Consider the following 14,850-nt stretch of genomic DNA (forward strand, 5'->3'; position numbering starts at 1 on the left):
TCCCTATTAAATTGTAAAGCATATTTGATCTAGTGAGAGAAGCCAACTACAGAGTCTAAGACAGTGGAGCATCCCTTAACTAATTCTTTGGTGGAAGAAGGTGGTAATGGCAGAAAAGGTCCCTTTGAAACTCAGTAAATGAAATATCAGGGAGTAATTGCACAGTCACCCTGATGTTAATTCAGACTCCAACTCTCATCTAGGTCTGCTTTGGCTCCCACAGTGTTTATCTTCATTCATTGGCCGCCACTGTGATGCTACCCTACCCTACTCTGATGTCCTGGACACTCTCCTTTTTCTGTGGCCTCTGCCACCATGCCTGTCCCCAGTCACTCTCCTAAAATTCCAGTCCAGGCTGTTTCTCTCTCCTATAATTCAGGCTCTTGGGGCATAGTTTTTTGGCTCTGTCCTGACTGCAGCATCAAACATAATGTGGTTTAGTGGGTAGCCAACCCCGATGAATTAATATTCAGATGAGTTAGTGAGTGGAGGCCAAAGCCAAACCAGACAACCAACAGGAGCCAAATACATACTGGAAAACCAACATAGTGGGTGCCTAAGGATGGAAGGGGTTCCGCAGGGAATCACAGTCCTCAACCCCCTAAAGGCAGTGCTTGCTGGTAAGGATTTTCTTGGGGCAGGGAAATATGGACACAGCATCAAAGCACTTAGTAGGAGTGGGGACCCTTAAGCACTGTGTAGAGGGCTTAGTGGAGCTGAGCCTGGGAAGGGAGATTGGGTCAGAGCAGGTGTCCTGGAATGGCTTGTTTGGTAGAGTTCAGATGACTGTCTATTGCAGGGGATGAGCTGTTGGGTCTGGCTGGCTTCCACCATTAATCATTGCCTGACCTTAAGCAAGCCCTTGGGTCTCTTTCTTCATCTGCAATGTGACAAGATAATTCGGGTTGTAAAGAGATTGAAAAGGAAAGGGAGTTTGGATGTGAAATCAGTAAGGGTGCCTTTTGATCAGCTGCTTCCTTACTGAGTGTTGCCTGCAGTAGGCAATGGGTGGATGCATTGATGGATGGATGCATGTCTTGCTGGATGCACGGATGTTGGATTCATGGATGGATGGATGGATGCATTGCTGACTGGCTGGATGCATGCTGCATGGATGCATAGATGGATGGATAGATGCATGCTGGATGGATGCATAGATGGATGGATAGATGCATGCTGGATGGATGCATAGATGGATGGATGGATGCATGCATAGATGGATGGATGCATGGCTTGCTGGATGCATGCTGGATGGATGCAAAGATGGATGGATGTATGGATGTTGGATGCATGGATGGATAGATGGATGCATGGCTTGCTGGATGCATGGGTGGGTGCATGCATGGATGCTAATATGATATATGGATGTGAAAGCCGTTCAGACACAAAATAAAAACTGAGGGTATAGGAATGAGCAAGTCAATTTTGGTCCTTGTCCAGAACTCTCAAAGAGTTTAGACTGGAGAAGTTTACAACCTTACCACTTTTAAATACACTGTTATAATGTTATTTGTTGAGAATTTCATACATTGATACAGTATATTTCAGTATATCCACTTGAATAATCCCTTGAATACAGAGAAGCCTACTCATGAGTGAGGGGCCACCACTGCAGTATGGTCCACTCACTAGGGATCATACCCCTAAAGAAAACCCTCCCCTAGCAGTTCTCAAGTGACAGAATCTTCTCAGTTGCAGGCAGGGGCTTCAGTGCCCTACCACATCCGTGCGGGAATGTTGAGTGGTTTGCTCTTCTGCTGGACACCAACTGCACTGAGTTTGTAAGTTCAACGACCATATCATGAGAACATGTCATTGTTTTGATCCAACTCCTTCTGACCTTTGGCTCTTAAACTCTTTCTACCTCTTTTCTTTCCAATATTCCCTGAGCCTTGAGGTAACTTGATACGGTGGGAGCTTCTGTGGCTGAGCTCTCCACAGAGAGTTCATTCTCAATACTCGGACTAGTTACGAATGTGTATTAACTACCATCCACTGTATAAAGGTGCTCCCCCAATGACCACCGAGAGCTGTGTTAATCTTTGAGCTTGTAACTGGTATAGTTTGATACTATATATCCATTTAAGAAAATAGTAGTTATGGTTCACTCCCAGGGCTTATGAGCCTCTCTGCCATGGTTTCCTGACCAGATATACAATGCCAGGCAAAAGTTTCCTCTTGTAGTGCAGACCTTGAATCCACCCAGAAAATGATTGGTGATCCTCAATGCATTCCTGCCATTTATGGAGCACCCATGAGTACATCTTGCCAGGGCTTTTGTTATGTAGCCCTGAGTAGTCACAGTGGAGTGAGAATAGTCTGCATAGCAACTTCTAGCATCATAAAGCTAGCAGGGGTGGAAGCTTCCTGCTAAGTACTGTGCAGGCAGGTCTGTGTGATGTCTTCAAGTTCTTTGACCTACTTGTGTGGTGTCATCAGCTATAGGATCTTACCATCACATTCTGATGGGTAGCCCTGAGCAATGAGAATTGACAACTCTGGTATCATCTCTGTGACATCCTCGACCAACAACTTGAGAGCAAGGTGTCCTACATCTAGCTCTGGACTTTTTGAAAACTTGTAGCCAATGGAAGGAGAATTACCCACCTTGTAACGTTCATTGTAAGTTGGCACGTAGCTTTTCATATGGCTTTTGTATTTTAATGTTCATGGACGTTTTACCTACTTGTATGTCTGTGTGAGGCTGTCAGAAGTCCTGCAACTGAAGTTACAAGCAGGGGTGAGTTACCATGGGCGAGTAGGTGCTGGGAATTGAACCCAGGATCTCTGGAAGAGCAGCCTGTGCCCTTAACTGTCCGTCTCTCTGGCCCTTCATATGGCTTTTTCAAATATCCTTAGTGTTAGTTAGTTCCTCTTCATCCTCTTCCCTGCAATCCTAAAGATTTTAAACCAGTGTTTCATTTATGCATTATTTAACTATTGATCTAAATTGGTAGAAAAGATTTAAAAAAAAGCATGGTTTACAAAATTATATTTGTAATTTGAAGACGGAATTCTAAAGGCGATTATGTTCAAAACCAACATGGGGAAATCCTAAAAAGGATCTGGCCTCCGCCCCCTTGTTGGAACACTTTACCTGTGTTCTGATTTTCTTCTTTTGTTTATTTCTTTGTTTAAGGGTGTCTGCAATTCCTCTTTGTCCACAGGTGAACGCTTTCCAGGCCGTTCTGGCATCCGATGAATGTGATTCCTATGCCCTCTTTCTCTATCCTCCCAATGGTCTTCAGTTTTTGGAACTCACCCCAAAGAATCCTACAGTGTCCAGCCACAGCTTCCTGCTAAGGTGGGATTCTGCCAAGGGGAAGCAGATGATGTGAAGAGAAAAGCCCTGTACTTCAGCCTGACTAACAGTGAGCAGTCGGTGAAGAATCTCTACCAGTGAGTAATGTGGAGTGTGTGACTGTGCTATGCACTGGAAGGACATTTAGGAGGACACTATCTCTAGTGGCCAGAAACCATTTGATAATAACCTCTGGTGGCTTCTAAGAAAGGCACTGGTTGAAAACCAAGAGATAAGCTGGACCTCTGGAGCTTCAGGCTGTCCAATATTTAAAAGATTCTTTCTTTTTCCTGCACTATCTGTCAGGCATAGAAACCAGAACCAGCAGTGGTTATATGTTTTTGCAGAACTACTGGGGCTTGTTGTGAAAAACATTGTTCTTGGGGCTACATAAAAATATCCAGTCATAACTAACTGCCTCAGTGGGCGCTTTTCAGGTTAATGATTTCTGGAGAGGAGGCATCATGATTCAGTCTTTCAAACAGGTATTGTTAAGGATTAAATTATGAGTAGTATAATGGGGCGGAGGTAGATGAGGCTTTTATTCGTCTCAGGTTTCTTTTGGCACCATCACCAGAAATCATGCTGACTGGTTTACCCACAGTGTTGCCAGAGACAAATCCATTTCTTAGTCTCCCCAGTGGGTTATTCTGCTAGTGCTGCAATAGGTTATTCTGCAGGTGTCTGTCCAATTGGTGCTCCTAAGAGACTATTGACTTCAGGTGGGCTCTTTTGTCTTTGTATTTTGCAATACTAGCTTAGCCCACAGTAGTTATGTTGTGGCTTCCCATAGTTGCTTCTCAGTCAAACTAGATCATGGGCAGATAGAGTGACAGAGCAAAAATTTGCCGATCACTTTATCTGCAGAGCATTGTGATAAAACCCTTGCAGATATTATCTTAATTAAAACTTTCTCAACTTATAGGTGATAAGTATAAATATCTTCCCAGTTTTACCAATAGTCTTACCGAAATTATGAAAGGTGCTTATGTCAGAAGTAAATGGCCGAGCCATAGTCAATACCTCTTTGAAGTACGGATACAGGGGTGATCTCTTATGCAGAGTAGATAGGGTGTTTCTTACTTGGATTTCACGTTACCTGGTTGTTTGCATTTTGGTTCATTTTTTCAGTCACTCCGGTTACACTCTGCCCCTCTCCTGCAATTTTGATATTTCTGGAAAGCATCAAAGGAGGCAGTGAAGAACCGGAGTGAATGGATGATAGTGTCTTGTGTGTGGTGTGTGTGTGTGTGTGTGTGTGTGTGTGTGTGTGTGTGCAAGCGCGCTTGCACCTGCGTGCATGTGCATGCATGTGTGTGTGAGCAGGTGTATGAAGGCCTTTATGGCTCTAGTAGGGAAACACAACTTTCTCCTCACATGCTTTTTGCACACACACACACACACAGGCACAGACACATGGGCACACACATGCACACGCACGGCTTCTTATGGCTATGCAGGTACCAATTCTCATTCTAATACTCTGTGATTCTTGGTCCTTCCCAGATGCTGTTGGTGTCCAGGTGCTCTGCCTTTAAAAATCATAGTATTTCAAGCACTCAGCCCTATTTCCAAGGGCTCTACATACAAGTGTCCCCTCCTGTTCTGTGATCCGTACTGAGTCTTGGTTCCATCTCACCTGCTCTGTAGTGTAGACTCTAGAACAGACTTAGCAGTTGGCCTCTATCCTTTCTCCTCTAACCTCTTACCCTCTAGCTTAAAGACTCTTTCTCCCCAGGTTGTACCTAGAGCCCCTTGGAAGGAGGGCTGAGTGCTTGAAATACTACAATTTTTAAGACACAGGCGTGCGCCAGAAAGGAGCAGCGTGAGACATGACCAGAGTGATTGACAGATTTGGTGTGCCTCACCCTTAATAAAGTGAGACAAACTACAGACAATGGAATAACATAAAATGCAAGTCAGAATTATCCTACCACTACTCTGAGTGACAACTCTGCTACCTCCCCTTTCAGCGTGGGCTTTGCCTCCCATTCAGTGTTTCCATACTTAACACTGTCTCTTAGGCTTCTTTTCCTGTCAGTATCGTTGTCTTAAGGGTTGAAACATTGCATCACACATGCCCAGAGGACAACATTTGTAAACTAAAGTAGCTCAGGATCATGGTCCTAGCTCCCTCTGGATGCTTTGCTGTGCCCCTCCAAGGAGAAGAACATTTTAATAGTCCTGGAATCTCTTCCTCCAACAGAGGTCATACATTATTCATGTTTGCAGGCCTCTTCTGAAACATATGCATATTCAGGTAGGGAAGAGAGTAGTTCCTGGGAAGGGATTAGTCACAGGCAGGCCAGCATGTCTGTTCTGTTTTGTGATACAGTTTTTCTTTCTAGGAGACAAATTCAATCTGTGAGCATTCATAAACGACCTCAGTGTGGAGGGTAAATTAACTGTTTAGATTCCCACCAGGCACTGTGGCAAATGCCAGGATATTGATTTATGTCTCATTAGAAGGCATTTATTTTGCTCCACTCTTGCATGTTTTGTATTTTCTTACTCTTTGAAGCTTTGAAGCTGTCCACTTCCAAACTCAAGAGGTTTCCCAGCTGCAATACCCTGCTGTGGGATGGGCTGGGGCTCCAGGGTCTCTTCTTACTGATTGGTTTCAGTTTTTAAAATTACATTACTGTGTGGGAGTTGGGGGTTGGAGGCAGCTGGTGGGGAGGTGTCTGGGTCAGAATCCAGTTTGTCAGAGTTTGTGCTCTCCCCCACCACGTGGATTCTGGTTATAGCTCTAAGCTCTTGTAGGTGAGTGGCTTTCCCTGCTAAGTCATTTTTTCAGCCTGGAGTTTTGTCTTCTGTGGTGTGTTTTATTTGCAACCCTAATTTCTATATGCACCAACTGAGGGCAAGAGTTGAAGCTCTGCTGGTAGAACATTGCCTTGAGGACACAAAGCCCAGAGTTTTGACCTTGGTGCCACACAAACAGGGTTTATTATCACACCTGGTATCCCAGTGTTTGGGAGGTGCAGGCAGGAGGAATAGAAGCTCAAGGTTATCATCAGCTACATGAGACTGTGTCTCAAAAAATGAAAAGAAACCTTAGCAATTGAATATAACAAATCACGGAAGGGACGAACACTGACCTGATTGGGGAGGAGAGGGTTTATTTGGTTTACTGTCCTGGGTCACACAGTGCATTAGGGGAGCCAAGGCAGGAACTAAAGCAAGACAGGAACCTAGAAGGAGGCAGGAACTGGAGCAGAAGCCATGGAGGAACATTATTATTGGCTTGGTTCCTCTGTCTTACTCAGCCTGATTTCTTACACAACCAGAGATGGTACCCTAGGGTGGTATCACCCATCATGAACTGCTCTTCCTCCCACCAATCATTAACCAAGAAGACGCCCCTCCCCCAGACTTGCCTTCAGGCCTGTGTGATTGAGGCAATCTCTTCTCAGGTCTGCATCAGGGTAGCAGAATCCAGCCAGTACAGCAGAGTATCATGAATACACTTGGGTACAGGTAGTGGCTAGTGGACAGTGCACAGAATGAAAGAGAGATAGAGAACTGAAGAAAACCTCAACTCTCTTCATTATTGCAGTAGAAACCTAGACTAGAATGATGAATACTTGCCCCAGTGAACAAAGATCTCGTTATATGATTCAGTGAATCTTAATACCTCTTTTTAGCCATTCCCTCTTATTCTTGATTGTTGATTCTTGAGGAAATTACATAGTCTGGAATAATTTGAGCTTTGGTATTTCGTGCAAACACAGGATTGATATCATTGGCTAGGTCCCGTTTTCCAGAGTCATTTTTTTCTCCATCTTTATTAAATTGGGTATTTTTTATTTACATTTAAATTGTTATTTCCTTTCCTGGTTTCTAGGCCAACATCCCCCTAACACCTTTCCCCTCCCACTCTATATGTGTGCTCCCCTCCCCATCCTCCCCAAATTACCGCCCTCCCCACAACAATCACGATCACTGGAGGTTCAGTCTTGGCAGGATGAAAGGCTTCCCCTTCCACTGGTGCACTTACTAGGCTATTCATTGTTACCTATGCGGTTGGAGCCCAGGGCCAGTCTTTGAGTAGTGACTTAGTCACCTGAAGCTCTGGTTGGTTGGCATTGTTGTTCATATGGGGTTTCAAGCCCCTTCAAGCTCTTTCAGTCCTTTCTCTGATTCCTTCAATGGGGGTCCCATTCTCGGTTCAGTGGTTTGCTGCTGGCCTTCACCTATGCATTTGCCATATTCTGGCTGTGTCTCTCAGGAGAGATCTACATCTAGTTCCTGTCAGCCTGCACTTCTTTGTTTCATTCATCTTATCTAGTTCGGTGGGTGTATATATATGGCCACATGTGGGGCAGGCTCTGAATGGGCGTTCCTTCATCCTTCCAGAGCCTTCCTAACCCGAGCTTTCTCTTAGGGTTAGGAGTCATCTTACACATGGCTGTCCTCTTCACAGCAAGCGTACCCTTGACACTGAGATAGTAGGTGACTGAGCTGGCAAGAGTAGTGCCACATCCCAGCAGAAGATCTTAAGTTTTAGGATAGCTGGGACTATCTGGTGAGACTCCTCTAAGAAAAGAGATTCTTGGGAACTAACAGGGTTTCATGGTCTACTCTACAGAGAAAATGAAGATCTGTTCCCAAATACTGAGCCTCATTTTGATTAATACATTTGTATCTTACCTATGTTGAACTTTTCCTCAAAAATTGTTCTAGACTTGGTCATTAAGAAGTACAGATAGATCTATCATCCCCTGTCATTAATATATTAGTCCATGTGAATCAGAGTACACAGAGATGTTTGGAAGACAAAGTTTCGTGTTAGCATGAAATTCTTGCCGTGGCTTTGCCAACTTTTGGCTGTATGATCTGAAGATTAGCTAACATCTCAAAACCAACTTTTTCCTCACTAAGAACTAGCACAGCTACCACCCCTATCTTGCAGAGCACAGTGAAGACTGATAAGCACTGGTGTAGGCTCGGCTTGTAGAAATCAGTACTATTTAAGTGTTTTAGGAATTTTAAGCTTAAGTAAGCTTGAGTCTGATTTAAGTTTTCATTCACGTCGAGAAAGCATAAAATATTCTTGCATTCCATGTTTGATCTCAAGACAGCCAGGTTTTTGACAGGATATTTGATTTGGGCTTCTGGAGCAGATATATAACCTGATGGCTTAGTGTTCCATACACAATGCCAGACAAAAGGCAGCTTATAACAAAGTTCCTGTACGGTATTTATCTCAGTTACTTAGAAGCTTTGCTTCTGTTTGGCATAGCATGGAAAGTTTGACTTTGATCGTTAAAGTCTTTTGATTTCAATATGAATTCTGAAGAAGGATGAATGGACTGGTTACAATCCACTCTTTCCTCTGTTCTTAGACTAAGCAACCCGGGGATTCTTGGGGCGTGGGCTTTTCACATCAGCAGCAGGCTGGCCCTGGACAATGTCTGGCCAGCCACGGTCAGAGGTGACCATTCCACAGCCTGTTCCTCAGCGCTTGAGCACTCCTTCAACCATGCTGCAGCCCTGGAGATCTGTACTGAGGACAGTTGCAATTATCACAAGGAGACTGGAGAGGATGTAGAATACCCACCAATTGAACCGGGGAAGGCCCTGGAAGACCACAGCAGAATCGATGTATTTATGTGTCTTTCAAATCAAAGGCTAATTCGAGCTTTGTGGATGTTGGCACCATGTCTCCAGATTCTGATCATGCTTCTCCTTTGCCACACCCAGCACCTGGTAACTGGGCATCCTACCGGGAAACAGAATTGGCTTCTTCGGTCCGTCAAATCAAACAGGGGCCACCTGTGGGACAGGTAGAGGTCCTGTATTTCAAGGACCCAGCATTGGTTTTGGATCCAATGGGCACCAGAACCCCAGCTCCTCCACAGGCAGATGCAGCTTTCCTAACTCCAGGCAGGAAAGACCTTGGGAACAGAAACACCAGGTTCTATCCAGAGGCATGGCCAGTGCTTTCACAGCCAGATGTTCCTGTCGCTCCTTTGGAAGGAGAAATCCTTCCTAATTACCCCGATTCTGGTACATGCCACCCCTGAGTGGAGGGAAGTATGTGGTAGGAGTGGATGACCACGTGAGTTCTAAAGCTCAAGGCAAGTGCATTGAAAAACTGGGCATTTGAGGTTTTGTTTAAAGAAAATATAGCAGAGTTGACAAACTTGATATGGTCATTCACCTGGGCCCATCCCTGTACCGGGCAGGCTGGAACAGGCTGGGGCAGGCTAGGGCAGGCAAGGGCAGGCTGAGACAGAAAGATTGTGTAGGTTCAAGAGTAGCCTGGGCCATATAGAGAATTCTAGGCCAGCCTGAATTATACAGCCAGCTCTCCTCCCAAGTGTAATAAAAATTTCGGTTTGCAAGTTCAGAGAAGGTGAGCCATGTCGAGGCTTCATAGGCATTGCAGGATGGAGGGTACAGCCATTTAGCTTTGTCTGTGGTAGTTAGCTGTGCAGGCTTAGGGAAACATGCTGAAGAGCCTTAGGGAGAGAACATGGTATAGACACCTGTGTCTGCTATTAGTTCTGGTTCTTGTCCCCATAGCTGTGGCCTTCACCTGCCCTGAACCACCTTAACCTGGTTCTGTGACTCACTAGCACTAAAGGTAGCAGGAAGAAGGCAGGGGAATGCCCAGAGGGAACAACTTTTCATCCACCCTGATGGACTGGGAAACTGGTCCTAGATTCATCCTTCCCCACACCTATCTCTTGCTTTCCCTGCTCAATGATCTCTGCCAGGAGGACATGTCAGAGGTCACACCTCTCTCCACAGCATTTTAACTTCACAGTTTTTCTGTCCGTTTATTGACCAAAACATTAACCTAGGAAAGAGGACTTTCTGGTTCTGCTGGGACATTTTCTGCAGGTTCAGGACTTGTTTAGAGAAATAGTTCAGGAGGGAAGAAAACACTTTGTGTTTAACAGAGTATAGAGTAATACTTAGGGTAGGACTGTTGTTGTCAAGTTTGAATCTTGGCCATGCTAAGGCAACTTATTTCACCCTCAGGTCTCTGATTTTCATTTACAAACGTATTGCCAGGATTTGTTGTTAGTATATGTTATGTTTTGAGTGCCTGCATTAGTCTGTTCCTCAGAAGACAGTTAAGAGCATCATTATTAATCTTTAGAGGATTTAAAACATAACAAACTGGAGGATGGGGGTGGGGGAGTGAACAGCTGGGCTGGAAAACAGAGAAACTGAAAACAGAAAGTCTCATTGAAAAGCTTTTGCCTCTTGTCTCCTTTTCTGCTTGATGAAGTTTGATGAGTATTTGTTTTTGTTAAAGCCAAAGGCATGGATTTCTTTTAAACGTTAGAACTTTCAAATTCTTCTAACAATCTCCTAAAATATTCAGTGTGAGTTCTTTCTATCTAAAGAGATTTAAAGGTACGAATCAAAATTTCCTCAAAGGGATTTTGTGTTACAGATGTGTTTTTGAGTGGCCTTTTGTTGGGGGTTGTATTTTCCTGGCCCAGGAAGAGCACACAGTTGTTGGAAAGTGGGTGTATATACAGTTGTCTAAAACCTGAGGAGCGGGCTATGGCCCAGCACAAAACTGTAAACTGTTCTAAAACCTTCAGAGAGTTTTCTTTTGCAATCGCTCATGGTTCTTGAAGCGTGAACTTTGTAGATGATAATGTGTCACAGTGTCAAAGGTTGTGCGTGGCTGTTTAAGAGCTCAGAAAGGCCTGAAATGGAACCAGTTACTGGGAACTGAGGATAACAGCATAATCCAGAGGGACATGATCTCTGGTGTTTAATCAGCTGCCAAATGTAGTCAGTGCTGACATCTAAATGCTAGAATGTTTATGAAAAAGACATTCAGGGGGAGATTTTCCAACTGGAAGCTTTTAAGTCTTAGAGGAGAAAAATACTTTTAAATTTTATTTAAAAAATATTTATGTGTGTTCATGTGTACAAGTTCATGTGTGGGAAAGCCTAGCCCTTAAGAAAGAATGTTTGGTGAGCTGTGTGAAGCATAGAAACATGTAATTGTTATTATTTATGTTCAGAGGAAACACTGCTGTCCCAGAGGTTTATCCAGCAGCTGTGGGCTTACTCTGGGCAGCTGTTGACATGGGGCTGAGACCTTCTAGTAACAGCTCAAGGTAGGAAATGCGCGGCTTCTGGTAGTGGATGGACTTGAGTTCCCCCGCAGCTCTGTTGTGTAGTTTGAAGACAGATGCTGTTTGAACCTTATTTTCTGAATAGAGAGCACCCTTCTCAGTAAGTTTTAACTTCCCCTTTAAGCATATAGGATTTGGTTTGCTGAGTCAGGGAATTAGGATTTTGTTAAAGGCTCAGAAAATTTCTCTTCTTTTTAGTGTTGTTTTCATTAGGGTGTGTGTGTGTGTGTGTGTGTGTGTGTGTGTGTGTGTATGTGTGTGTGTTTGTGTGTGTGTCTGTGCATGCCTGCCTGCCTGCCTGTGCATATGTATATGTGTTGTATCTGCCCCATAGGAATAGGAATAGGAGAGGTGCTCTGAAGTGACCCCAGGGCAGCTTATGCAGCATGATGGTATAGACAGGTTCCATGCTGCCACCCTGAGCAGGGTTTCTTTGTCCTGAGAGCTGGCTGCAGCCCTGCTCATATTGGGAGCTTTCAATTCCAGGCTGCAGTAGGTTTTTGGTTGTCACAGCAGAGAGTATCTGCATTCTCACCGCCAGGGAGTAGGACTCCATTTGCAGAGAGAGAGATTCATGGGGAAAGACTGCAGCGCACTTGTTAGTCTCAGTAGATTGAGCAGCTTTGAACTTTCCCTTCACTAAGGCCATCCCTAACTCAAGCCTCGGGAACTGTTCCCTACAGCTTTTACTCTGGACTGAGCTCACCCTCCCTGTTGCCTGCCCTGGTCCTCAGCTTCTACCTGGTTCCAGGCAGCTACACAAACAGACCAGTTCTTTTAGTCTGGGGCAGGGATTTTGTTGCAGCTTTCAACCTGGAGTAGCAAGTGCTGCTGAGGTGCTGGGGTCCTCGCAGCTGGGAGAACTGAAGTAGAGGAGGAAGGTGCGGCCCAAGGTCGCAAGCTCTGGGCCAGGGTGTGGTGACTCACAGGTGGCCATTTCTGAGCACCATCTCCACTGCTGTTTCTCACCCCCTGGCTTCTGATACTCGCAGGCCGCTTCTGACATTCCCATAGCAATGCAGGATGGGGAGGGTTCTGTGGGCAACAAGTAGACACACCACCCAATATGGATCAGGCGACCCAAGGGTGTCTGTTAGCCCCGCCTCTGCCCTCTCCCCCATGTCCCACCCCCAGACTGCTGCCAAGCTGTTCAAGTGGTTCTAGCTGTTGGTGGGGTCCTGCAGCTGTTATAGGCTCCTCCTCTCCGGCCCCTCCTCCCCAACCACCTCTCAGGCTCTCCTTGGATAGCTGTCCTCCTCTGGGGTCCTGCACTTGCTCCCAGCCATGGTGGCTAGGCTCACTGCTCTCCTCCTTTACCTCGTTTTCCCCTTGGCCATCCTGGTCCAGACAGGTAAGGTGAGTGAGGGCTGGGGCACCGGGGCACCCCACCCTGGTGCCTGGGGGTCGCTCTGTGCATGAGGGACTTTGTCTCTACCTGGCTGCCTGAGGTATGGCGTCAGGGTAGGAATAGGGAGACCTGGCTGCTCTGGGCCTAGGGGTAGGGTCTAAGATTTTCTGGAACTGAACCAACTCTGAATTGAAGATGAGGGATGGGACCTTCTTAGGGCTGGTATGAAAACACTAGGATGTTAAAATCCTAGCCATGTATTAGTGATAACAGCTGTCCCCAGTAGTGTACCTTGGGAAAAACCTTGGAAAAAGCAGTCATTTTGAAAATTGACCTTGAGGACACCTGCAGCAAAAGCATCTGGGGAGCTTCCCAGGAGACTCTCTGGCCACTTTCATCAGGAACTCGGAGGGTTAGTAGAGAGACAAAGGGAAATTAGGGTGGGGGCGACTTGGACCTCTTAACAGCATCCTGCATGCTTTTCGTGTCTGTCCCTACACTTCTAGAGACTCTGGTCATATTTTGTGGAGGAGGTGGACACAGAAATTGTGCTGAATCAAGGGAACACGTTGCTTTCACCTTGTGAAACTCAATTTGTAGACCAGGCCTAAGTGGCTTTTGCAGTTCTCTGGTGGAACTTTTGGGATCACTTAAGTATACAATCATATTGTCTGCAAATCGTGATATTTTGACTTCTTCCTTTCCAATCTGTATCCCTTGGATCTCCTTTTGTTGTCTGATTGCTCTGGAACTATATTGAACTCTCAAGAACTATATTGAATAGGTAGGGAGAGAGTGGGCAGCCTTGTCTAGTCCCCGATTTTAGTGGGATTGCTTCAAGTTGCTCTCCATTTAGTTTAATACTAGCTACTGGTTTGCTGTATATGGCTTTTACTATCTTTAGGTATGGGCCTTGAATTCCTGTTCTTTCCAGGAACTTTACCACGAAGGGGTGTTGTATTTTGTCAAAGTCTTTCTCAGCCTCTACTGAAATGATCATGTGGTTTTTATCTTTCAGTTTGTTTATATAGTGGATTACGTCGATGGATTTCCGTGTGTTAAACCATCCATGCATCCCTGGGATGAAGCCTACTTGATGATGATGGGTGATTGTTTTGATATGCTCCTGTATTCGGTTTGCAAGAATTTTATTGAGTATTTTTTGTTGATATTCATAAGGGAAATTGGTCTGAAGTTCTCTTTCTTTGTTGGGTCTTTGTATGGTTTAGGAAGAAGAGTAATTGTGGCTTCATAGAAGGAATTCGGTAGTGCTCCACCTATTTCAATTTGATGGAATAGTTTGGATAGTATTGGTATGAGGTCTTCTATGAAGGTCTGATAGAATTCTGCACTGAACCAATCTGGATCTGGGCTCTTTTTGGTTGGGAGACTTTTAATGACTGCTTCAGATTCAATGCAATCCCCATTAAAACTCCAAGCCAATTCTTCATAGAGTTAGACAGAACAATTTGCTAATTCGTCCGGAATAACAAAAAATCCCAGGGTAGCTAAAACTATCCTCAACAATAAAAAGACTTCCGGGGAAATCAATATTCCTGAACTCAAGCAGTGTTACAGAGCAATAGTGATAAAAACTGTATGGTATTGGTGTAGAGACAGACAGATATACCAGTGGAATAGAATTGAAGACCCAGAAATGAACCCACACAGCTATGGTCACTTAAGTTTTGACAAAGGAGCCAAGGAAAAAAGATAGCATTTTCAGAAAATGGTGCTGGTTCAAATGGAGGTAAGCATGTAGAAGAATGCAGATCTGTCCATTCTTATCAACCTGTACAAAGCTTAACTCCAAGTGGATCAAGGACCGCCGCATCAAACCAGATACACTCCAACTTATAGAAGAAGAAGTGCGGAAAAACCTCGAACACATAGGCACTGGAGAAAATTTCCTGAACAAAACACCAATAGCTTATGCTCTAAGATCAAGAATCAACAAATGGGATCTCATAAATCTGCAAAGCTTCTATAAGGCAAAGAACACAGTTGTAAGGAGAAAATGGCAACCAACAGATTGGGAAAAGATCTTTACTAATCCTACAACCAATAGAGGGCTTATATCCAAAATA

At 44.7% G+C, this 14,850-nt stretch overlaps 1 pseudogene; it reads left to right on the forward strand.

Moving 5' to 3' along the window:
- The window catches only part of Nid2-ps7 (nidogen 2, pseudogene 7), a 35,972-nt pseudogene extending 21,122 nt beyond the window's left edge, over positions 1-14,850 (forward strand).

Source organism: Rattus norvegicus, chromosome 2 (genome assembly GCF_036323735.1).
Source record: "Rattus norvegicus strain BN/NHsdMcwi chromosome 2, GRCr8, whole genome shotgun sequence".
Classification (NCBI taxonomy): Eukaryota; Metazoa; Chordata; class Mammalia; order Rodentia; family Muridae; genus Rattus; species Rattus norvegicus.